Source organism: Cupressus sempervirens, chromosome 10 (assembly GCF_028749045.1).
Source record: "Cupressus sempervirens isolate cs-2001-9-10 chromosome 10, ASM2874904v1, whole genome shotgun sequence".
NCBI classification, from domain to species: Eukaryota; Viridiplantae; Streptophyta; class Pinopsida; order Cupressales; family Cupressaceae; genus Cupressus; species Cupressus sempervirens.
Genome location: NC_143127.1, coordinates 188766463 through 188790469, shown reverse-complemented (window position 1 = coordinate 188790469; position 24007 = coordinate 188766463). Strand labels below are relative to the sequence as shown.

The following is a 24007-nucleotide window of genomic DNA, read 5'->3' as shown; positions in this document are numbered from 1 at the left end:
TTTAGGATCGGAGTCAAAATGGTGGAAACACTTGGCTTGGTTGAGAACCCTAGATATTTGTCTAGGAGAATATCCATTGAGCCTAAAGACTAGGCAAAGATGGTTGAGTTCAAGGTTTAAGTAATCATTATCACAAATTCTATAGGCTCTTAATTCAAGGGTCTTAAGAATGCTAAATTTTTGGTTGGGATGGTGGCAAGAGGAGTGTAAGTACAAGTTAGTGTGAATTGACTTTCTAAACACATGATGACCAAGGGAACCATCCTCTTTTTTGATGAGAAGAACATCAAGGAAAGGTAACTGATTACGAAACTCTAGTTCCATGGTGAAGGAAATACAAGACATAAAGTTGTTGATGTGTTGGTGGAATTCTTCTAATCTATCAAGCCCATGAGGCCAACACGCATTAGTATCATCGACATATCACTTCCACCACTTGAGCATAGGGCCAACTCCTCAACATGTTCCATATAAAGGTTGGCAATGACTAGGGAGAGAAGGGAACCCATGGTTACACCATCAACCTACTCCTATATGACCCCTTGGAAGGAGAAAATTGTAGATCTCAGTTATAACTCAACCAAACTTGCAATCTCCGCATTGGTCTAATGCTTCACAATTTCAATTGAATCAAGAATAGGTACATTAGTGAAGAGGGAGACAACATTAAAGCTCACCACGATATCATTACTACTAAGGTGGGTGTGCTTGATGAATTGGATGAAGTGGGTTGAGTCTTTGACATAAGAATCAAATTTACCTACCAAGGGTGAGAATAGTTTGGCAAGATGGTCAGCTAAAGGGTACCTGGGGGAGCCTATGGTGTCAATAATTGGTCTTAGGGGGATACCCTCTTTGTGAATTTTTGGGACACCATAGATGCAGGGGTTGTAGAACAAGATTTAGTATGCAAAGAACATTAACAAATAAAGTAAACATTCAAAAACCAAAAACTAAATTCACATATATGCTTAGACAAAGAAAGCAAACAAGAAGTGCAAACCTCACAAGAGAAAACACTCCATGCTTTCTGGATTCTGTAGATGTGTCCTTCTGCTATGGATGTATGCTCAAGATGCTCAAAAGTTGCTTCAATGGGGATGGGTAATGGTAAATTGGTAGCTTTGTGAGCTCTCAATTTGGCATTATAAGGATAAGATTGATGGCTTTGGTTCTCAAAATAGCATGGTAACTTTAGCTCAAAGATTGTTGATGAAATGGCTTGGGATGGGATTCAATTTATAGGCTAAGGGGTAGAGAGATGGAGGGCTTAGATGCAAGGATGGATGAAGGCTTAAGGAGGGCTAGGATGCACTCAAAGGAGAGCACATGGATTGTGCTTGTTTAGCACCAATGGGAAGGTGACACTTGTCACAAGGAGGATGAGTGTGAGAGGGTAGGGTAAAGGGTTGGTTAAAGGCATGATGAGTGGGGTTGAGTATGTAAGAGAGGTGTAAGAGGAATGAGTGTGGAAGAGAGAAGAGTGTGGAAGATGGGTGTAAGAGTCATGAGTGGGCTTGTAAGAGTCTTTTATGTTTTGTAAGAGCACTCATGACTTAGTGGTTGGGTTTTTTGAGGGGAGACTTTGGTTTGGATTAGGAAAGTCTTAAACTTGTTTAGGGAATGTGACAACATTAGGGGGTGGATTAGGCTTGGGTTTAGGATTAGATTAGGGATGTTAGAGATGTGCAAGTGGATGGCATTAATGAGGGTGGGTGAGTTAGTGGCTAAGCTTGGTTAGTATGGGTGGATGGGGTGGATTAGGCTAAATGGAGGATTAGAGATAGGTTAGGAGTTTTTGAATTTGAGGATTTCATTTATCATATAGATTTATTTAATAAATGGGGATTTTTGGAATTAGATAGGAGAAAAGGATTTAATTGATAAATAATAGATTATGATTTATCGATTAGGACTATAGATGATTAATTAAATTAATCAACTAGGGATGGCAAAGGATTATTAAATAAGAATTTAATTAATGATGCCTTTAGAGATGGCTAAATTAGATTACCAAAGTAGTGTAATCAAATTTAGGTGTCTACATTTTGCCCCTCTTTGACATAGTGTTGAGACAACACTATTTAAAAGAAGTTTGAATGAAGACGACACGAAGAAGATGTTTTAGCAACAAGGTTGCCCCAGTCTCGGATAAGAAGAGGAGAGACTAGACTTAGATGATGCCCCCTCAAGAAGGCGGCGAGGAGAGAAATGAGGCTCGACGACTTCTTGAAAAGTACAAGAAATTGAGACGAGCTGAGACGCAGCTTGGCAAAGAGAAGGGGCTAAATTTGCTCAAACTCTCACTACGGGAGAATGATAAAGGGAAATCAGAGGCACAATAGTAAAGCAAGCTTAAGACTTTCCAGGATTGGGGGGGGGAGATGGAGGAGCGGAGCGCTATAAAAGGAATCCATGGTAGGGAGATGGATGATAGAATGATAAAGCTGATGCAACATGATTTCAAAGAGTCAGACTGGTGGAAAATGGGTTTCGGAGATCCCTAGGACTAGGATTGTGGATCTCGAAAGATGAGTCTTGGTGGATTGATTTGGATTGGTGGATCCCTAAGACTAGGATTGTGGATCCCTAAAGCTAAAGGTAAGGAGTGATTCAAAGAGATACTGATGCATAAGCTGCGATAGGTGTTGGATATGGATGGGGGATAATGGAGATGAAGGGAAACCATTGAAGCTTTTTGAGTGGGGGGATACTTCAAAGAGAAGTACCACCATGTAGTTGAGCACTAGATTTGCTATAGGACTGTTGGTTAATTGCCAGAGTTACCAAGAACATCAAGGCCTTTTTACCAACCGTCCAGAGGACTGACGAACTGACTCGAAACAAACACACAAGGATTGCCCTAGTATCACACATGAATCCTAGAGGAAGCAGTGTGGAAATGACACTAGGTAACCCACAAGCAGAAAAAAGAAAACAAGAAAAAGACCTGATCAAGACCTTACGCCCTAATTGCCCCATTCGGAGCATACCATGATATGGAAGATCATGGAAACCTTGAGGAGGGAACAAGGAGATTGCTTGGAAAAGATATTTCAAGACCCAAAAGGGAAGATCCCAAATCAAAAGAAAGCGAAAATCCAAAAGAGAACTGTTTGCCAATGAGATGGGTAGGACGACGTACTAACGGACCAAGATCAGACATGAGGAAAGCTATATCCTGCAAGGATCTATCAGAGAGCACCTAAGATGATGGGTCTAGATGAGTGATGCATCTAGCAAGCTGAACTAAGAGGGATAACACTTTGGTGACAGGAGACCTAGCTAAAGGATGCATTGGAATATCTAACCAAGGTGTGCGATGTGTGCAAGATGTTGACCAAGGATGAACTAACACGAAAGTCGGATAGATACAATGATACTAAGCTAAAGAGGATGTACAAGCTGACAGACCAAGATATGTTACAAATGCACAAGTTTGTTCATGTTTTGTTTTTTTGTGAGATGGAAATGTTTGTGAAGGATGGGATGTCTATAATAGTTGATAGGTGGATAGGTAGATGGTTTGTGAAAAGCTTAAGGAAAATGGGATTCTGTGTGTGCATGTGATAGGATACAGGCTAGGATACAAGATTATTTACAAGATGGAATATGGTACAAGCTTTGGACAAGATTTGGATATATACAAGGTATGGTACAAGATTTACAAGGTATAATACAAGCTTTGGTACAAGATTTACAAGCTTTACAGGAGGTATTGACAAGCTCCATCAGATTTTGGATATTTGATTGGAACACCAAGGGAACAAGCAGGTGTTTTATGGGATGGTGGGTGGATGGATGAGGGATAAGACAGTGATAGATAATGGATTAGTCTTTAGCACACAAGGCGCCTGAATTATCAGGTTTTCACCAAGGTACCTATCCAAGGCGCTTGAATTGCCAAGTTTTCACCATTGGATGCTTATTTCTCTTTACTATTTTTTTTTTTGTATTTTTCAAAAGCTGGGTATACCAAGGATTTTCAAGCATAGAACTTCTTGAGATGAATGATGTTAGTGGGATCATTCAAGAGTTCTCCTTCTGGTGTAGATAATTGATAGGCTCTGGAGCCAAAGGAGGCAGTAACCACATAGGGACCAAGCCATGTAGGTTCAAACTTGCCTTTCTTTTCTTGATCTGCTTGGACTTTCATATTTTCTTTGAGGACCATGTCACCTGGCTGAAAGTGTCATGGGAGCACCTTCTTGTTGAAATTCCTTTTAAGACAAGTTTGATAGACTGTGAGATGGTCATAGGCTTGTTGTCTCTTCTCGTCTAAGAGATCTAGCTGGGTGAGTCGAGCTACTCTGTATTCTTCATCTGAGATTTGCCCTCTCAAAGATATGCGTAGTGAGGGAAGTTCAACTTCTATAGGTAATACTGCTTCGGCACCATAGACTAGGGAGTATGGAGTTGTGCCTATGGATGTACGGAAGGAAGTTCGATAGGCCCATAGAGCCGAATTTATTTGAAGGTGCCAATCACGGTCAGAATCATTGACAACTTTCTTTAGGATTTTGAGGAGGGTTTTATTAGTTCCCTCTACCTGGCCATTACCTTGTGGGAAATATGGGCTAGAAAAGTGGTGATGGATGCGGAGGGAAGTGCATAATTCTTCCATGTTGAGATTTTCAAAGTTACCTCCGTGGTCAGTGAAGATGGTGGATGGGATGCCGAAGCGGCAAACAATGTGGTACAAGATGAACTTGGAGACTTGAACTCCTGTAGCTGAGACTAGGGGGACTGCTTCCACCCACTTAGTGAAATATTCTGTAGCTGTTATTATCCATTTATGTCCATCAGATGAGAGAGGTGTGATAGTTCCAACTAGATCAAGGCCCCAACAAGCAAAAGGCCAAGGTGGTGCAATAGGTTGTAGATCCTGTGCTGGAGCGTGCACAAGATTTGCATGTTGCTGACATGGGAGACACTTTCTGACAAAGTCACAAGAGTCTTCTTCAATGGTAGGCCAATAGTAGCCTGCTCTAAGGATTTTTCATGCTAGGACAATACCACTCATGTGGGCACTGCAAAGTCTAGAATGTACTTCTTTTAATGCCATCGCAGCCTCATTTTCATCTAAACATCGAGAGAGAGTATCGTGATAACCTCGACGATATAGGGTATTGGCTATGATAACATAGCGGGATGAATTTCGAATGAGGTTCTGGCGTTGGGTACGTGTGAGGTGAGGGGATATGATACCATCGTTAAGGTAAGCATGAATTTCATGGTACCAAGGGGATTGGGGACCAACCAAGATACAAACACGGTTTGAATCCTCATTCGCATAGGCAGGTGTGAGGAGCTGCTCAACTAAAAACTCATACTGCGTAGCTTCTTGGGGAATTTCCAAGAGTGAGTCGATAGTGGCCATGGCATCTGCTGCCTTGTTCTGCATTCGAGGCACTTGTGTAAACTGAAGCTTTGTAAAATGCTGGGTCAGCTGATCAACTAGCTCTTTGTAGGGTAATAGCTTTTCATCTTTGGTTTGATATTCATTTAAGACTTGTTTGATGATGAGCTGGGAATCACCAAAGACTTGTAACTCAGTGATATTCCATTCTACAGCTATCTTTAATCCTGCTACAAGAGCTTCATATTCTGCTATATTGTTGGTGCTAGGGAATTGTAGCTTGAAGGCTTTTGGAATGTAATCTCCTTGAGGTGTAACTAATAATATTCGTACCCCTGATCCATGAGAGGTGTATGAGCCATCAAAATAAAGCTTCCATGGGGGCTGTTCTTCAATTAGGTAGATATGCTCGTCTGGGAATTCTGTGAGCAAAGGATATGCATCTACTAGAGGTGCATCAGCTAGGTGATCTGCTATAGCTTGCCCTTTGATTGCCTTTTTGTCCACATACTGGATGTCAAACTCACTTAGTAGCATAACCCATTTTGCTAGCCGACCTATGAGTGCTGTTCTAGAGAGCATATACTTGAGAGGATCAATCTTAGAGACTAGTTGGATGGTATGACTTAGCATGTAGTGGCGAAGCTTTTGAGTTGAGAAAATAACTGCCAAACAAGCTTTTTTCGTAGGAGTGTAATTGAGTTCATAACCAACTAGGGTTCTACTGATATAGTAGATGGCTCTCTCTCTGCTATAATCATCATGTTGTGCTAGAAGTGCCCCTAGAGCAGTAGGTGTTGCTGATATATACAAGATCAAGGGACGACCAGGAACTGATGGAACCAAGATAGGGGGATTGGTGAGATACTGCTTGAGCTGATCGAAGCTACGCTAACATAAAAGATCCCACTTGAAGTTCTCATTCTTCTTTAGCAAGTGTGAAAATGGTGTACACTTATCTGCAAGTTGGGAGATGAAGTGCCGGACAGATTGAAGTTTTCCCTGAAGAGAGCGAAGCTATTGCAGTGTCTGGGGAGGAGGCATGTCTAAGATAGCCTTGACCTTTTTGGGGTCGATCTCTATACCCCGTTTAGAAACTATGAAGCCTAGAAGCTTGCCAGATGTGACCCCAAAGACACACTTCTTGGGATTTAGCATGAGATGATATTGGGCCAACCTATCAAAGACTTTTTCCAGGTCAGCAAGATGATCCATGAAGGTGTGAGATTTGACTAGGATATCGTCCACATAATCTTCCAAAATGCTATGGATAAGATCATGGAAAATGGTTGTCATAGCTCTTTGATAGGTAGCCCCAGCATTCTTTAGGCCAAAAGGCATCATGGTGTAGCAAAAGGTTCCCCAAGGGGTAGTGAATGCTGTCTTATGCTGGTCCTCTTCTGCAATCTTGATCTGATTATACCCAGAAAATCCATCCATAAGGGACAGAATTTCATGTCCAGCTATAAGATCTACAATCATACCTATGTTGGGCAAGGGAAAATCATCCTTTGGACAAGCTTTGTTAAGATCTCTAAAATCAGTGCAGATTCTGATGTCACCAGAAGGCTTAGTGACAGGGACCATGTTGGAGATCCATTCTGAGTAGTCGATAGGTCAGATAACCTTAGTAGCTAACATTCTTTCTAGTTTAGCTTTGACTAGTAATGCCACCTTGGGGTGCATTTTTCTAAGCTTTTGTCTAACGGGCTTGATCTTTGGATCGACTACAAGATGATGAACTAAAAGCTTTGGATCAAGTCCTGGCATGTCCTGATATGACCATGCAAATCGGCCAATGTTCTCTCGTAAAACCTCAAAGAGGAGGTCAGCTTGGTCTTGTAATAGGGATGCAGCAATGTGAACAATTCTAGGGATCTCTGAAGAACCAATGTTGACTTCTCTAGTATCCTCTATTAGAATAGAAGACACCTCTGGTCGATTATCTTGAGGAGGCAATACTAAATCCTCATGTTCTGCTTGTGGCTCTGGATTTTCTTGCTGAGGGGTTCTCTTCGCTGCCTTAGCTAGTCCCAGATTTACCCTAGTTTCAGTTTTGGGTGTATCGAAACTAGGTTGGGGATTTTCTCCAAAATACCCCTTGGGATCTAGCTTGTAGATGTAGGCAGAATCTGGCTTTGTCTTCTTATGAGGAGTTTCAGCTCCCATGAATCTTAGAAGCACTTCCTCTGATGCAAACTCATCAATATGTATGACACTTGGTTGGTCCCAATCTATGAGTTGTGGATAAGCGAGTGGTAGGTCAATGAGATGGATGGATAGTTCTCGGAGAACAAAATCTCCTAGGAAGATTTGGTCTGGGATATCATCGTAGGCTCTCTTTTCAACTTCCTCGAGAATGTCTTCGATTTCAAAAAGGTCGCGGTGAATGTTCAAAAAAGCGTGACCGTTCTCGTTGGTGCCCCCAGTTGTGGGTATGCCAAAGCCAAGACCTGACTTCGTTTCCCAATTATGTGCCTCGATGGGACATTGCATGCCCCTTTCTTCTGGTCCTAGTCCACCTCCTTGATAGTTCCATTTCTCAGTGATGAGCTTATGTTGTTGGGGATACTTCTGGCTGAAGTGATCAAGGCGTGCTTGATTTCTTGGAGGGGCATCCTTATGTAACCAATTGTTGATATCTGGAGTGAGCTCCTCATGAAGAGGCATTTTTGAGGATACAAAGGTGGTTGGGCCAAACCATTTGTATCGAGGAGGTGGAATCTCCTTAGTTTTGTGATATGTTGGCTGTCCATGGGTATGTGGATCAAGTGGGATTGCTCCGACAGCAAATGCATCTGATAGACTATATTCTCCACAGCCTTTGTTGTTGATCTTTACAGTAGATAGGGTGGAGGCGAGGATGGTTTCTGCGTCATTACAAGTGTGGGATGAGCTGGCGATGGCTGTGCCGATGTCTATTCCAGGGCAATGGTTTGTATATGAAGCTTCAACCACATTGCAGTAAGCAAAGGGTTCTGGATCGGCGTGGATGGTTACCTCAGTGCCCTGATGCAAAAATTTGATGCACTGATGGTAGGTGGATGGAACGACCTTCATAGCATGAATCCATGGGCGACCGAGGAGAATGTTAAATGGTAGGTTTAGATCAACAACATGGCAAACTGTCTCTTGGATGACCGGCCCAACCTTGATTGGTAGCAAAATAGTCCCTTCTGTGGTCCTTTCCAAGTTGTCATAAGCTTTGATGGTGATAACCTCACTGATCATATCTGCCTCAGTATACCCAGCTTGTTTTATAAATTTTAGCGTGCAAATGTTCAAGGCTGATCCATTATCTATCATTACTCTTTTCACGGCAAAATTGGATACCATGATGGCTATGCGAAGCGGAAGGGTGTGATTTGGCTCAACCATGGGTATGTCGGTGGGTTTGAAAGATAGGGCACATGAGGATGAAAGGTGTCCAACAAGACTACGAAAATCAGTAGCATTGATATTAGAAGGGACACGAGATTCTATGAGAGCACTGTCAAGGATGTCTTTGTACACAGGACTAGTGTGGAGAAGGTATAAAATGGATATTTGGGCTGGCATGTTCCCAAGGTGTTCCAAGATATTGTACCGACTTTTTGATGGAGCTGATGGTGCTGATGAAACTGGTGGGTCTGCGATGTTAAATCGCGCTCTTTGAGTGGTGACCACACACTCATTGTCTGGTCCTCGGATATTGATAACATTGACAGAAGGCTCTTTCTCAGATATACAACCTATAAGGCTACCATAGTCTATATAGGATGAAGTGTGGTCATTGTTCTTCCCATGCTGTTGGTTTGGCTGGCGGTTGTTGGTGTTGTTTTGGATAGGTGCTTTTCCAGGATTTTGGTTGTTGTGTGGAGGAAAAGCATTTTGATAAATCTGTAAGCCTACATTGGGAGAGGTTTGGGCACCAACAGTGATTTCCTTTCGATCAATGAGGTCATGCACATAGTCTTTCAGTTTCATGCATCTGAGGGTGGTGTGACCGTTTACCCTATGGAACTTGCAATACTCATTGTCCTTGTACCATGCAGCTTTGGATTGGCTTGGATCAATTTGCTGGGTAGGAGGAAATTTGATGAGGTTTTCCTTAGCCAATTTCTCAAAAATAACATCCAATGGCTCACCAAGGGGTGTATAGTTTCTAGGTGCAGGTTGGAATCTGGGCTTTTGCCTTGAAGCTACATTGATGGCATTAGCTTGATTGTTAGACCCTTGAAAGTTGGGTCTTGTATTGTGGTTTTCATAGCTTTGGTTATTTCATTGTTGGTAATTGATAGCTTGTTGGTTGTTTGTTTAATATGGTGGGTTAGACTAGTTTTGAGAAGGACCAACGATATTCACATGTCTGGTGTCAGTAACCCCATCTGTTGCAACATGCTTGTTTTTGTTCCAATACCTAGACTTGTCATTGGAATGTGATTGATTTTGGTTGGCCTCTTTGTAAATCTTTACCACACCATCTTTGATGAGTCCTTGCTCAAGAATCATTCCTTTCTCTTTGATATCCTTATAGGTCTGCAAACAGTTCATGGTCATGTGGTGAGCCAAGCTGGGATGTGCATTATCAATAAACATTTTCACCACATGGCGTTCTGGCAAAGTGCAGGATATGTGGGTGGTAAGGGTTTGCCATCTTTGCAGGTATTCGACAAGGCTTTCTCCACCTTTTTGCTTGGTGTGGACAAGATCAACTATTGATAGCTCTGTTTCAACAAGATGGGCATATTGGGCTACAAATGCCTCAGATAATTCAGCAAAGTTTTTAATTGTTCCATAGGGGATTCTATAAAACCATTCAAGAGCTGGTCCAGCCAAGCTTTTGGAAAAAAGGCGCAAGAGGAAGACATCATTGTATGCCACGTCCTGGCAATGCATGTAAAATTCTTTGATATGTGTGACAGGGTCTCCTTTTCCTCTGAATTTGTCAAATTTAGGTACCTCAAAGTGTTCGGGAAATGGTGTCGTGGTAATGGCTCTGTCAAATGGGTAAGGACACACGTTCTCAAACTTGAATGTCTTTGGATCATTCCCTTCTTGGATGGCTTTCAGAGTTGTTTTCATTTGCTCCCACTCTGAATTGATAGGTGATGGCTGGGGTGCCCCCAATGTAGGAGTGCCTTGAGGTAGGTATGTGCTGGATGGGGCCATTGAATATGGATGGTTATGAGGGATTTGCTGATAGGGATTGTACATTGTTTGGGCAGCTACATGGTGGATGACGGGTTGTTGAGGGGGAGGTGGCGCATATTGCTGCATGTGCTACGAGGCTTGCTGTTGATATGGGATTTGAGGTTGGGATTGAGGAACATAAGCTGGCTGTGGGATAAATGGATTGCTTTGTGGAGGTAAGGTATAAGATGGTTGTGAGGCTTGAGGAAAGGATGGGAGGGCTTGTGGGGTTTGACCAATATATGTGGGTTGTGCCCCCATTTGGGATGGTATCTGCAAATAATTTGTGGTTGGCTAGGGTGGTGGATTACCTCCTAGAAGTGGCATTGAAAAGTAGTTGGTAATTGGATGTAATGGATTAGTTGGTGGTGGAGGTGGTGGGAATTGAAAGCTTGGGAATGGAACTGATGAGGTTTGATAGCTTGTTGGCTGGATTTGGAAGCTTGGTAGAGTGGTGGCGGGAGCTGGGGTCATTTGGGAGCTTGGTAGAAAATTGGTAGTAGCTTGTGGGATTTGATAGCTTTGTGGAGTGAAGGTAGTAGCTTGTGGATTTGTGGCTGGTGGTATTGAGCTCCCAAGACTTAATGGAAATGATGGGATTGTACTTTGGGCTGTGGTGAACAAGCTGGGGGCGATGAAAGGTTGATTAATTGGCCCCATGGGTGGCATCCTTGTTGTATATTGCTGAGGTTGGCCAAAGATGCTAGCACTAATTCAGGAGATGGGTGGATTTGGAAGGCTAGGTGTGGGAGCAGCAACAATAGTGAAGGGGGTGAACGGTGAGGTGTTTTGAGTAAAGGGGGTTTGGAGCGGAGAGGTATGAACCAAGGATGGAGTGGTGGTGGTTGGGTTGGCTTGCGGTATGGAGATTTCAACTTGGGTGGATGATGGTATGTTTGGGTCTGTTGGGTCATATGGATTGGCTGGAGGCTCTTCTTTTGGAATATATTGAGGATAATTTGGATCATAAGAGCCTATGGGTGGTGGCAGCTGCCCAAAAAATGGGTGAGATGGATCCGATAATGGAGGGGGTCTTCCAAAGTCAAAGGTTCCTACATTGTCCCTTCGAAAATTAGCCATGATTGTCTCTTTGTTTTTGTCTATAATGGCGTTTACCAATACTACATTTCCTGGTTGGTTCATGAAAGCTTCAATGTCAGTAGGTGATGGCATAGCTTGCTCTGGGCTGAAGGATGGCTGAGTGCTCAAGGGGGGTGAGGCTATTTGATCCAAATGATACGGCTCCATTGTTTCTTTCTTCTTGGCTAAGCGAGTGACGGGTGGCATGAAAAATGGTCCTAGGGATGAGATGCAATAATGCTGATGGATGCAAAAGGGGGAAGGCTTTTCTATGCAAATGATTTCCTAGGTTGAGGAAAAGCTATATGACAAAACCTAAGGAGGATCGGGTTGGGGATTCTAAGTTCAAAGATATGTTGTCAAAGCACAAAAGGTCTGCTTTCCTATGTGCAAGCTTGGTGGTGATTGTGTCAACTTAAGGATAGACTGATGATCCTTTAGGAAGAACACGAGATTGACCACTTGCGAATCCCAACCTTTAGCTCAAGGTGATGAGGGATAACAAGTGACAAAGCTCTGTCAAAGGGATAACCTTGGTGAGATTGGTGGATTTGGAAGATTTTAGGAATGGCAAACTTTTAGCAAGGTGACAACAATTTTGAAAGCTTAGATGTGCAGATTTTCGATTACTGGCTAGATGGTATGATTCTAAATGAGATGGATGAGCTAATAATGCTTAAGGGGATAACCTAAGATGGTTGGCTTTTCTACAAAGATGACTCTAAAGTGAAGCTTATCCAAGATGTGGAGAAACAAGGGTGTCTAATCATATAAATCATGCCTAGTTGGTAAGGCATAAGTAGGATTAACTCCTGGATGTTGGCTAAATTTGATGGTGCACTCTAACCAGGCCTCTTGAAGTGCTTCGTTGGTAGCTTTGTCCTCTGCTTTGTGGAATTTGGAAATTCATGGGCTTGGTGTTATTTCTTTTCTCTTGGTTGAAAGTTCTTGGTATGCTAGAGATGGCTTGAGTTTGACCTTGTGAAACTTCTGTTTGGGTTTGGGTTGTTCCGACATAAATTCCTGAATTTTCTTGGCTTTGGGAAAAATCTTAGTTGTTTTGCTTCAACTTGTTCAACTTCCAAAATAGGCAGTGACTACGCTAAGTGTGCCCTAAGCTAGGATTGACCAAGTTTGGCAAACATTCATTCAAAAAGTAAAATAAAAACAAGCAATAGATAGGAACACCTAGATAGAAGTTTGTGGTTTTCATAATGTGATACTTGCGCCAAGGAGTGTGTAAGTTTTACAAATGTTTCGATCAGTCACTCCAAACACATTAACATCCTAGATGGTTTTCTGCAAGGCAGACAATTGGTTTAGCTAGGGAGTCCTCGATATATGCAAGGTACGTGAGGCGTAGATGAGACCAAAAGGATGTCACACAGCCGAGAGGAGCGGTAACCCACTTCTCCTCTTTCACTTCTCAAGGGTATAAAGTTCCTTGAGGCTTAGCTCGAATGACAAAATCTTGATCCTAAGAGAGGTGTCTTTCGATTCACCTCCCGATTCTTATACTCTGCCGGAACGCTGGAGTTGAGGTCGTCCAAGGGGTGATGAAATCCCCAAGCAGGCCTCCTAAAAAGAAACAAAGTTTTGGATCCTAATCTTATACACCCAAGATGGCCTCGAAAGACGACAAGGGGAGAGAAGACTTGGATGACCTTGGGCTAAAAAACACGCTTGTTCTTTTACCAACTGACTCTTATGTGTGCTAATCTAGACTTTGCAAGCACTCATGTTTAAGAGACAATGTTCAATTTCAACTTGAAGCACCAACAAAAGTAAATCGATCGAAGAATGCAAACAATAAGAAGAGTTAAGGTCAAGAAAAGAAAACTCGCGCGCTCGGAGGCCCTCCACGTCAAGTATCGATTAATTTTTTTTAAGGCATTCAAGATTGAGTGTGAGTTTGTTTTAAGCCCAAAACAAAAGTGTGTGAGATTCGATTTCAAGCGCGCGCCCAGAGGCTCTCCACGTCAGTTGTTGTTCAATTTTAGTGCCCAAACTTGAAGTGTGATCGATTTAATCTAGAGTTTTGGCCATTTAAGAATTTTGATAAAGTTAAAGCAAACGTTCAAAGACCAAGTGAGTGAGTTAGATTGTGAAACATTTAACACCTTTTTCAAGTAAACCCATCCCCATAAATGGCGCTGAGATTGCAACCAATGGTTAATATTTGATGGGTGATTAGAAAAGAGGTGAGTCCAAGGAACTACTCAAATTGATTTTTGTAAATTTGTATTTTAACTTAACAAAGTTTCTTAAATGTTCAAAAATCAAACTTTACCTAGATTGCATGTGGAAAAGAGATTTGTTTTGTTCAATTTTAGAAGCTCCAAATGAAGTGTTTGATATTGCAATGGTTAATTGATCCTTGGCATTCAAGATTGGATTTGTTGTTTTAAGCATGCATTCCAAAGAAAGTTGATTTTAATCCATGGCATTCAAGAGTGTGTTTTGAGCAACATTCATTCAATGGAAAATGTGTTTAACCATTCAAGTTCATTTTTTAGCAACATGCATTCAAAGACAAATGGTTAAGCATTCAAGTTCATTTTTTAGCAACATGAAAACCTGCAAGAAACATGGTTAGTGGTTCCATATGTGCTCCAACCTGCAATGAGACAAAAAAAAGCAATTTAGTTAGTTAGCCAAAATCTTCAAAAATGAGAGCTTAACTATGGGAAAAAAATACGGAGACACTGAAATACAGAGACGCTAGTATTTGAAGACGACAGAACAGATTTGCGGCACAGAACACAGGTGACAAGTAGAGACGCCGATTTGCACAGATGCGGATTTTTGCAGACGACGATTTTCGCAGACGCGGATTTTCGCAGATGTCAATTTTTGCAGACGCGGATTTTTGCAGACGTCGATTTGCGCAGATGTCGATTTTCACAGACGCGGATTTTCGCAGACAGAACAGGTTGCAGACGCCAAAACTGCGCCAAAAAAGTTGAAAAACGCGAGTTTTTTTTTTTTTTAGATGGTATTTCTTCTTCCTAAGTGCGTTCTTTAACCTACAAAAACAAGCAAAACACCCTCACAACACACTCAAACAACAACAAACATTAGATGGTTAGAAAAAATGACATATAGATAAAAATAGATGATTAAATGACCCATAGTGGGGTCCCACCGGGCATGCCAAAATGTAGAACAAGATTTAGTATGCAAAGAACATTAACAAATAAAGTAAACATTCACAAACCAAAAACTAAATTCACATATATGCTTAGACAAAGAAAGAAAACAAGAAGTGCAAACCTCACAAGAGAAAACACTCCATGCTTTCTGGATTCTGTAGATGTGTCCTTTTGTTGTGGATGTATGCTCAAGATGCTCAAAAGCTGCTTCAATGGGGATGGGTAATGGCAAATTGGTAGCTTTGTGAGCTCTCAATTTGACATTATAAGGGTAAGATTGATGGCTTTGGTTCTCAAAATAGCATGGTAACCTTAGTTCAAAGATTGTTGATGAAATGGCTTGGAATGGGATTCAATTTATAGGCTAAGGGGTAGAGAGATGGAGGGCTTAGATGCAAGGATGGATGAAGGGTTAAGGAGGGCTAGGATGCACTCAAAGGAGAGCACATGGATTGTGCTTGTTTAGCACCAATGGGAAGGTGACACTTGTCACAAGGAGGATGAGTGTGAGAGGGTAGGGTAAAGGGTTGGTTAAAGGCATGATGAGTGGGGTTGAGTATGTAAGAGAGGTGTAAGAGGAATGAGTGTGGAAGAGGGAAGAGTGTGGAAGATGGGTGTAAGAGTCATGAGTGGGCTTGTAAGAGTCTTTTATGTTTTGTAAGAGCACTCATGACTTAGTGGTTGGGTTTTTTTGAGGGGAGACTTTGGTTTGGATTAGGAAAGTCTTAAACTTGTTTAGGGAATGTGACAACATTAGGGGGTGGATTAGGCTTGGGTTTAGGATTAGATTAGGGATGTTAGAGATGTGCAAGTAGATGACATTAATGAGGGTGGGTGAGTTAGTGGCTAAGCTTGGTTAGTATGGGTGGATGGGGTGGATTAGGCTAAATGGAGGATTAGAGATAGGTTAGGGGTTTTTGAATTTGAGGATTTCATTTATCATATAGATTTATTTAATAAATGGGGATTTTTGGAATTAGATAGGAGAAAAGGATTTAATTGATAAATAATAGATTATTTGATTTATCAATTAGGACTATAAATGATTAATTAAATTAATCAACTAGGGATGGCAAAGGATTATTAAATAAGAATTTAATTAATGATGCCTTTAGAGATGGCTAAATTAGATTACCAAAGCAGTGTAATCAAATTTAGGTGTCTACAGGGGTGACTTCTCTAGAAGGGACCAACCTTTTCTTGAGGTTATCATCAAAGGACCAAGCCATGATACTTGATTTAACTTTTTTTATAATTTTGGTACAAGACTTAGGAGACAAGATTTTGTAGTTGCGAGAGTCAGCCAGAAGCTCACACATTTTGACAACATAATCTTGCTTGTACATAATGATAGTAGCATTAACCTTGTCATCTTTGGTGATAACTAAGTCATGGTGATGCAACAAACTATTAAGAGAAAAAAGCTCCTCTTTAGAGATGTTGTGCTTTGGGGGTTTGGCATGCCTCAAAGAAACCATGCAATCCTGTCTAATTTCATCGGCAACATAGAGTACAGATGGCATTCTCAATCTCAACAAGAAAATCGACATGTAGAATGGAATGGGGTGTCAGTGCAAAATTGAGACCCCGTTTCAAAAGCTTGAGAGAATGGGGGTCAAGGGTGGCATCCGATAAGTTGACAACCAATTTGCTATCCCAATTGTGCACAAAATTAGAGGAGTGGGAAGAAGGGGTGGGAGGGACGCACGTCACAAATTTTGAGGTGGAAGAAGGTGGAGAAGGAGAAGAGGCTGACTTCCTCCCGTAATATTACTCAAAGAGTGGGTGCAAGAAGGGGCTGAGATTGAAGCCGGATCAGCTTAACGCGTGATTGCTTCTCCTACATCTAGAGCTCGTTGGCTCCTTAAGACCAGACCTTTGGACTCGTTTAGAATTGTCATCGCATGCCAGAGTAGTGGAGCATCAAGAGGAATGTATCATTAGAAAAAAAGGAAATTCGAGGGATTGGCGCACAAGGTCCATCACAGTCAAGGGATTTCTAGCTCTCGACAGTATTCTTCACCCAACCAGTTCTCCAGGATGTAGCCCCTCGCACATTTTATACCGCTGCTGAACCAATCAGCCCGTCCTCGTCATGGTGCCATCACAGCACAGGCCAGACCTTGACAAACACCTCCTTTCAATGGTGTGACACGGGAACCTGATGCACCCATTTGGCGGCATGCTCAATCATCTCCTGATATGTTCAAGCGCCGACTGCCCATTTCCACTCCATCCAGATCGATAGCATCACAAAGGCTCAACACTCCACTGCAGATTGACCATCGATGCCCTGCACTGCAGACAGTAGATTTGCAATGGTCAAATCTGATTGACCATCAATTCCCACCTTCTTAGGCAGCAGATTTGCAATGGTCCGATCTCATCAATGGTTCTTCTAGTGCAACCCTAGGTACATCTTCTTCTGTTGGTGTATCTTCTACACTTCCTTCTGTTGATGTGTTGGTCACGTCTTGCTTTAAAAACTGCATTAATGTGTCTCACGGTCGATTGGAGAACCTCAAGCCCCTCTTAGCATGGTGCATCATCTTGTGTCAAGAAATGATGTGACCATTGTGCCCTACCAACCTGCCACCCTAGACCTTGCAGCACCTATGGTAGCCTCTAACTACATCAGTCAGGGTTAGCCAACCCTTTCCAACCCCGATCCGCCTTCAACCTTGGCCCCTTCTTGCACCCACTCATTGAGTGATATTATGGGGAGGAAGTCGGCCTCTCCTCCTCCACCTTTTTCCACCTTGGACTCTATGACGTGTGTCACTCCCACCCCTTTGTCCCACTCCTCCAATTTTGTACACAATTGGGATTAAAAATTGGTTGTCAACTTATCAGATGGCACCCTTAACCCCTGTTCTCTCAACCTGTTTAAACAGGGTCTCAATTTTACACTGACACACCATTCCATTCCATATGTGAACTTTCTTGTTGAGATTGAGAATACCATCCATACTCTCCCCATTGATGTTTCTAATGAAATTAGATATGATTGCACAGTTACTTTGAGGCATGCCAAACCCACAAAGTGCAACATTTCTAAAGTAGAGCTTTTTTCTCTCAATAGTTTTTTGGATCACCATGACTTAGTTATCAACAAAGTTGTCAAGGGTAATGCTACTATCATTATGTACAAGCAAGATTATGTTGCCAAAATGTGTGGCCTTCTGGCTGAATCTCATAGCTACAAAATCTTGTCTCGTAACCCTTGTACAAAAATTATAAAAAAAGTTAAAGTGACTGCCATGGCCTCGTCCTTTGATGATAACCTCAAGAAAAGGTTAGTCCCTTCTAGAGAAGTCACTCCCCACATATATGGTGTCCCAAAAATTCACAAAGAGGGTATCCCCCTAAGACCAATTGCTAACAACATAGGCTCCCCTATGTGACCTTTAACTGCCCATTTTGCCAAACTAATCTCACCCTTGGTTAGGTAAATCTGATTCTTATGTCAAAGACTTGACCCACTTCATCCAATTCATCAAGGACACCCACCTTAGTAGTAATGATATCTTGGTGAGCTTTGATATTGTCTCCCTCTTCACTAAGGTATCTATTCTCGATTCAATTAAAATTGTGAAGCATAAGACCAATGTGTAGATTGCAAGTTTGCTTGAGTTATGCCTAAGATCTACATTTTTCTCTTTCTAAGGGGTCATATATGAGAAGGTTGAGGGTGTAGCCATGGGTTCCCCTCTGTCATGACCCCTCTTAAAGAGAATCCTATAATTATGGGATAAAATATAGTAATAATTCATATACTATTCCTAAAGAAATAATATTGATGAACTATAAATATTTATGATCTATTTTACTTAATTATTTATATTATTTATAATAAAATTATTATTCATAATAATAATATCAATATATAAGGAATAAACATTATAATTACAATGTAAATCAATAAGACGATAATATATCTAATTATTATCACATTTAAATTATAATAAATAAGATAAATAATATTAAATATACGTGATATATATATATACACACACACACATGTATAATAATATATCATTATTTAATATAATGATCTTAGGGTATGTTTAATAATGATATAGTTATAATTTATTATAATATCTAAGATTACATAATATTGTAATAGTCTTTACATAATTTATATAATATAGTTAATATAATAATATAGTTTATAATCATTAAAAATAATATATAATTAATAAAATAATAAAATACCTTATCAATATAATTAATATTAATTTGAAAGGACACAACTCTATGTATATACTCATACATATAATATATCATCGCATTGGAAAATACATCAGAGGAAAGATATGGAAAAAGGGGATACAAATTAAAGAAAAAGTCACAAACGAATGACCCCTAAAAAGTCATTACAAATGGAAGGATCCGGGAGAAAACATATTTACAGTAAGAAACTCTAATGTCGCAAAAAGGGTCATTACAATCGGTATCAGAGCATGATCTTGCCATCCTGTGAATAAAATTTCATCCAAAACAATGAAAGAAATAAAACAAGTTCCACTGCAAGTTACAGCTACAAACAATGAGATTCTTAACATGTGCATCTATGGCTTTCACATTTCATCACTGCTACATGAAGACATTTGCCAATGATCGAAAGGTTGTGATTGGGTGGGCTCAAATCTATGAAAATCTGGATCAAATTCTCCACGCACATCCCCAAAAAAGAAACTCATTTTGTAAGCACGATGCATGTGACTCTATGTAGGTTTGGGCTCTCTACAAGTATATAAGGTTGTAATAGTAGCATTATTGAGGAATGAATAACTAATAGGATGGACTGATGATCAAGCTTTTTAGGTCAAAAGCTTTTCTTTTGTTTCTGCGAGTGAGATGTGAATTTGATACAGATGAACGTTGTGTTGAAGTATAAGTCTTCAAATTGCAGCGAATCCTATAGTAATATTGGTGATCCTATAGTCAGATTGGTGACTATATCACCATCATCGAATACAAAAACATGCACATCCAGTTATAAGGGATGATTGTGAAAAATATAAGATTTTTTTGTCGGATGTCAAATTTTCGTATGGGAACATATAATTCATATCAATTATTTTCACGGGAGAGCTCAGGACAGCTGCAGAATGCCTCTCGCATCATAAAATCAATTTTGTTGGTCTATAAAATCTTATTATTCGTTTGAAATCCATAGTAGTGTTACACAAGGTGTATCTGTCGAGTCAAATGGGTAGTTTAGATATGGCCATTGATCTGAACAATATGGACAACATTAACATATCAAAATAAGGTTACGAGTTCTAGTTAAAAAGCTTGGTGTTTGAATCCAACGGTTAGCAATGGGGACTAAGCTTTTTAGTACAAAAAAACACATATCTACACAGCCATTTAATGCCTCATCTGCAATCCGCAGTAAGACAAAGTAGGGGCAATGTAGAACGGCCTTTTCCAATGTTACATAACACTTCACTAAAAACCAGCAGAAGAAAATGCAGTGTAAGAGCTAGTAGAAATCTGCAGCAGTTGCAATTGTAAGCTAGACAATTTACACAACAAAATATTGAGACTTTTCTCATTAGGGTATGAGGAGATGACTACACTAGTATCAAATATTACACAGGTGTCACAAGAAAAAAGAAGAAGATGGAGCTAGCGCATATGATGAGAGCCTTTTCATCTTTAGCACTCAAAAGTCTGAGAAGACAACAATGAGCTAACCGTCTCATTCACAAGTCACTAACTGAATCACTTGATGGAGTATTTGAAGGAACTGGGGAATGCTATTTATTTTCATCAAGAAATAACACTTATTATGTCGTGAAGGGAGGCTCTATACATGGCTGAACTTGGTATCTTATATTGGAAATAATTCACGTCTCTCGGTGCTGTGTTTACTTCTTGAATTTATTGTCTACAAAGTCAACACTCAAACAAGATTACTAGACTATAAGAAACTTCATTGACTGCCAGCAAAACCAACAGTAGTACTCCTCCTTCCTGGCATGCTCAACCTAAATTTTATTTCAACAACCTTCTCATGATCCTCAACAACCCTAAATCAGATGCTTTCCTTGATAAAAATAGTGATAATTGGAACTGGAACTGGAAAGCAATCGACTTCAAAACATCATCCACCGTCTTTTGTCAATGCTTTGGAATGCTATGTACGGATTGTGGAAAGATGTTCGGATGAGTCTGATGGTAGAAAAGGCAGCGCAAAGAAGATAGAGAAAGAGCTAGATTCTGCAGATTGAATATCCCACTACCGGGTTCAGAGAGAAAACCCACCATTAAATGATAATGTAAGACCAGAAGAACCTCTTTTGACATTTTCTGTTTTGCAAGCTCACACTGACGTGATGCAATCACAAGGTAACATCGAAGACATCCATGCGGATAGTAGGCTGGATGGAGAAATTATAGAAAAAGCATAGTCAAAGGAAAATATTGGACGGACAACATTCAAATAGAAGTTCGGACTATAAGAAGAACCCTCATCAATTCTGAACAGCAACGATGAACTGATAACAAAATAGTCAACGCGGTGTATGAAAGTTTGACGTGGCAATTATAATCCCATTCAATAGGTAGTTTGAGTACAACTCGGGCAGATCCTTTACAGAGTGCTCGCATACCCTCATTTGTGACATCATTCCCTATCGGCTGACAAGACAGGATATTACCAAAAATAATATATTGGGCAGTGACATCGTGTCCCTCCATTAAGAAGGTAAAAAGATGATAGTATATTCCTTTGAAGGGTACATGAGCGGTTTGGATAATTGAAGAATATTAGGTATAAACGATTAAACTAGAGGAAGACCTTAAGTGGATATGAAGATTACTTTGTATTCGTAAATCACTACTTCTACAGATAGAGGTAATGAGGTAAGTTATATATTTTATGATTTATGAAACAAATTGTTAGTGTCTTTCTTATTGATACATTTTGTTATTGTGAAAAATATTGAATGGTCTATCAATGATTCTAATTTCATAGAAATGAAATTAGAATATATGAAAAATGAAATATAAATGAAAAATATGAAATTGTAAGTTTATTTAATTAATGTAATCATAAAGGTGTAAAATTAATTATTTGAGAAATGATTTAGGGATTTCAAGTAGCTTTCCTATGGAGTCTACAATCAAGGAAGGTCTATAAGATGCCTTATTGTAGTACTAGTTAAGGGAAAGACTATATAGAAACCCTACAATATTTAACATTCCTATGGGGTCTACAATTAAGGAAGGTCTGTTAAGACACCTTATTGTAGTATCAGTTAAGGGAAAGGCCATTTTTAACTTTCCTATGGGGTTTGCAATTAAGGAAGGTCTATTAAGACACCTTATTGTAGTATCAGTTAAGGGAAAGGCCATATTTAACTTTCCTATGGGGTCTGCAATTAAGGGAGGTCTGTTAAGACACCTTATTGTAGTATTAGTTAAGGGAAAGGCCATATTTAACTTTCCTATGGGGTCTACAATTAAAGGAGGTCTGTTAAGACACCTTATTGTAGTATCAGTTAAGGGAAAGGCCATATTTAACTTTCCTATGGGGTCTGCAATTAAGGGAGGTCTGTTAAGACACTTTATTGTAGTATCAGTTAAGGGAAAGGCCATATTTAACTTTCCTATAGAATCTACAATTAAGGAAGGTCTGTTAAGACACCTTATTGTAGTGCTAGTTAAGGGAAAGACTATAAGGGCATCTATCCTTCCTATGGAGTCTACAATCAGGGAAGAGCTACTATGATAGCCTATTGCAATACTAGTTAAGGGGAAGATAGTAAGGGATTCCTACCACTTTCTTATGGAGTTTGCAATCAGGGGAGAACACCCTATTGTAGTACTAGTTAAGGGGGAGATAGTAAGGGCACCCTATCAACTTTCCTATGGAGTGTGCAATCAAGGGAGAGCAGTTAGGACACCCTATTGTAGTGCTAGTTAAGGGAAAGATAGTAATGACTCCTTTTCACAAGAACCTTTCTAGCCAAACAAGCAATCCACGAAGTAGACAATCTCGTGTGGATGCCTAACACCTACCACTGGGGCCAAGGGGGCCAAAGTCTGCTCTTGGGCTTAGTATGGAATTGGCTTGGATTAACTTATTATTATTCAAATTTCTTTGAAGTTTATATATATTTATAGGCATGTAATGATGCTTATTTTGTGGTTGCACGGTTCATAAGCCTAATGAAGAAGTATAGTCGTTGTGCATTGTTAATTTTAGGATCTAATCAAGGTTATGTATGATGTGTTTGCATCATGTTTGCTCCGTGTCTTCATCTGTCTACATCGTGTCTACTTGGTGCGTTCATGCATCATCTGTCTTCATCGTTAATGCTTTGTGTTTACATGTGTCTACTTCATGCATGCTTTGTGTTTGCTTTGTGTCTTCATACATTCATATGTATACTTTGCATTCAGATGCATACTACATATGTGACTCTTTTATAGAATAAACGAAGTAATATTACAAGTAAAAATTTGAATAGGATCTAGTAGTCAATTTTGTTATATAAGGTGAAACAAATATGAAAATGTTTATTGCTTGAGGACAAGCAAATTCAAGAGGGGCGGACTTGTCATGACCCCTCCTAAAGAGAATCCTATAATTATGGGATAAAATATAATAATAATTCATATACTATTCCTAAAGAAATAATATTGATAAACTATAAATATTTGTGATCTATTTTACTTAATTATTTATATTATTTATAATGAAATTATTATTCATAATAATAATATCAATATATATAAAGAATAAACGTTATAATTACAATGTAAATCAATAAGATGATAACAATCTAATTATTATCACATTTAAATTATAATAAATAAGATAAATAATATTAAATATACGTGATATATATATAATAGTATATATCTAAATATGTATAATAATATATCATTATTTAATATAATGATCTTAGGGTATGTTTACTAATGATATAGTTATAATTTATTATAATATCTAAGATTACATAATATTGTAATATTCTTTACATAATTTATATAATATAGTTAATATAATAATATAGTTTATAATCATTAAAAATAATATATAATTAATAAAATAATAAAATACCTTATTAATATAATTAATATTAATTTGAAAGGACACAAATCTATTTATATACTCATATATATAATATATCAACGCATTGGAAAATACATCAAAGAAAAGATATGGAAAAAGGGGATACAAATTAAAGAAAAAGTCACAAACGAATGATCCCTAAAGAGTCAT

At 39.6% G+C, this 24007-nt stretch overlaps 1 pseudogene; it reads right to left on the bottom strand.

The window, feature by feature from the left end:
* Nucleotides 1–16937, bottom strand: part of LOC149533274 (non-structural maintenance of chromosomes element 4 homolog A-like) — an 80860-nt pseudogene extending 63923 nt beyond the window's left edge.
* Between the last annotated feature and the right edge of the window lie 7070 nt (nt 16938–24007).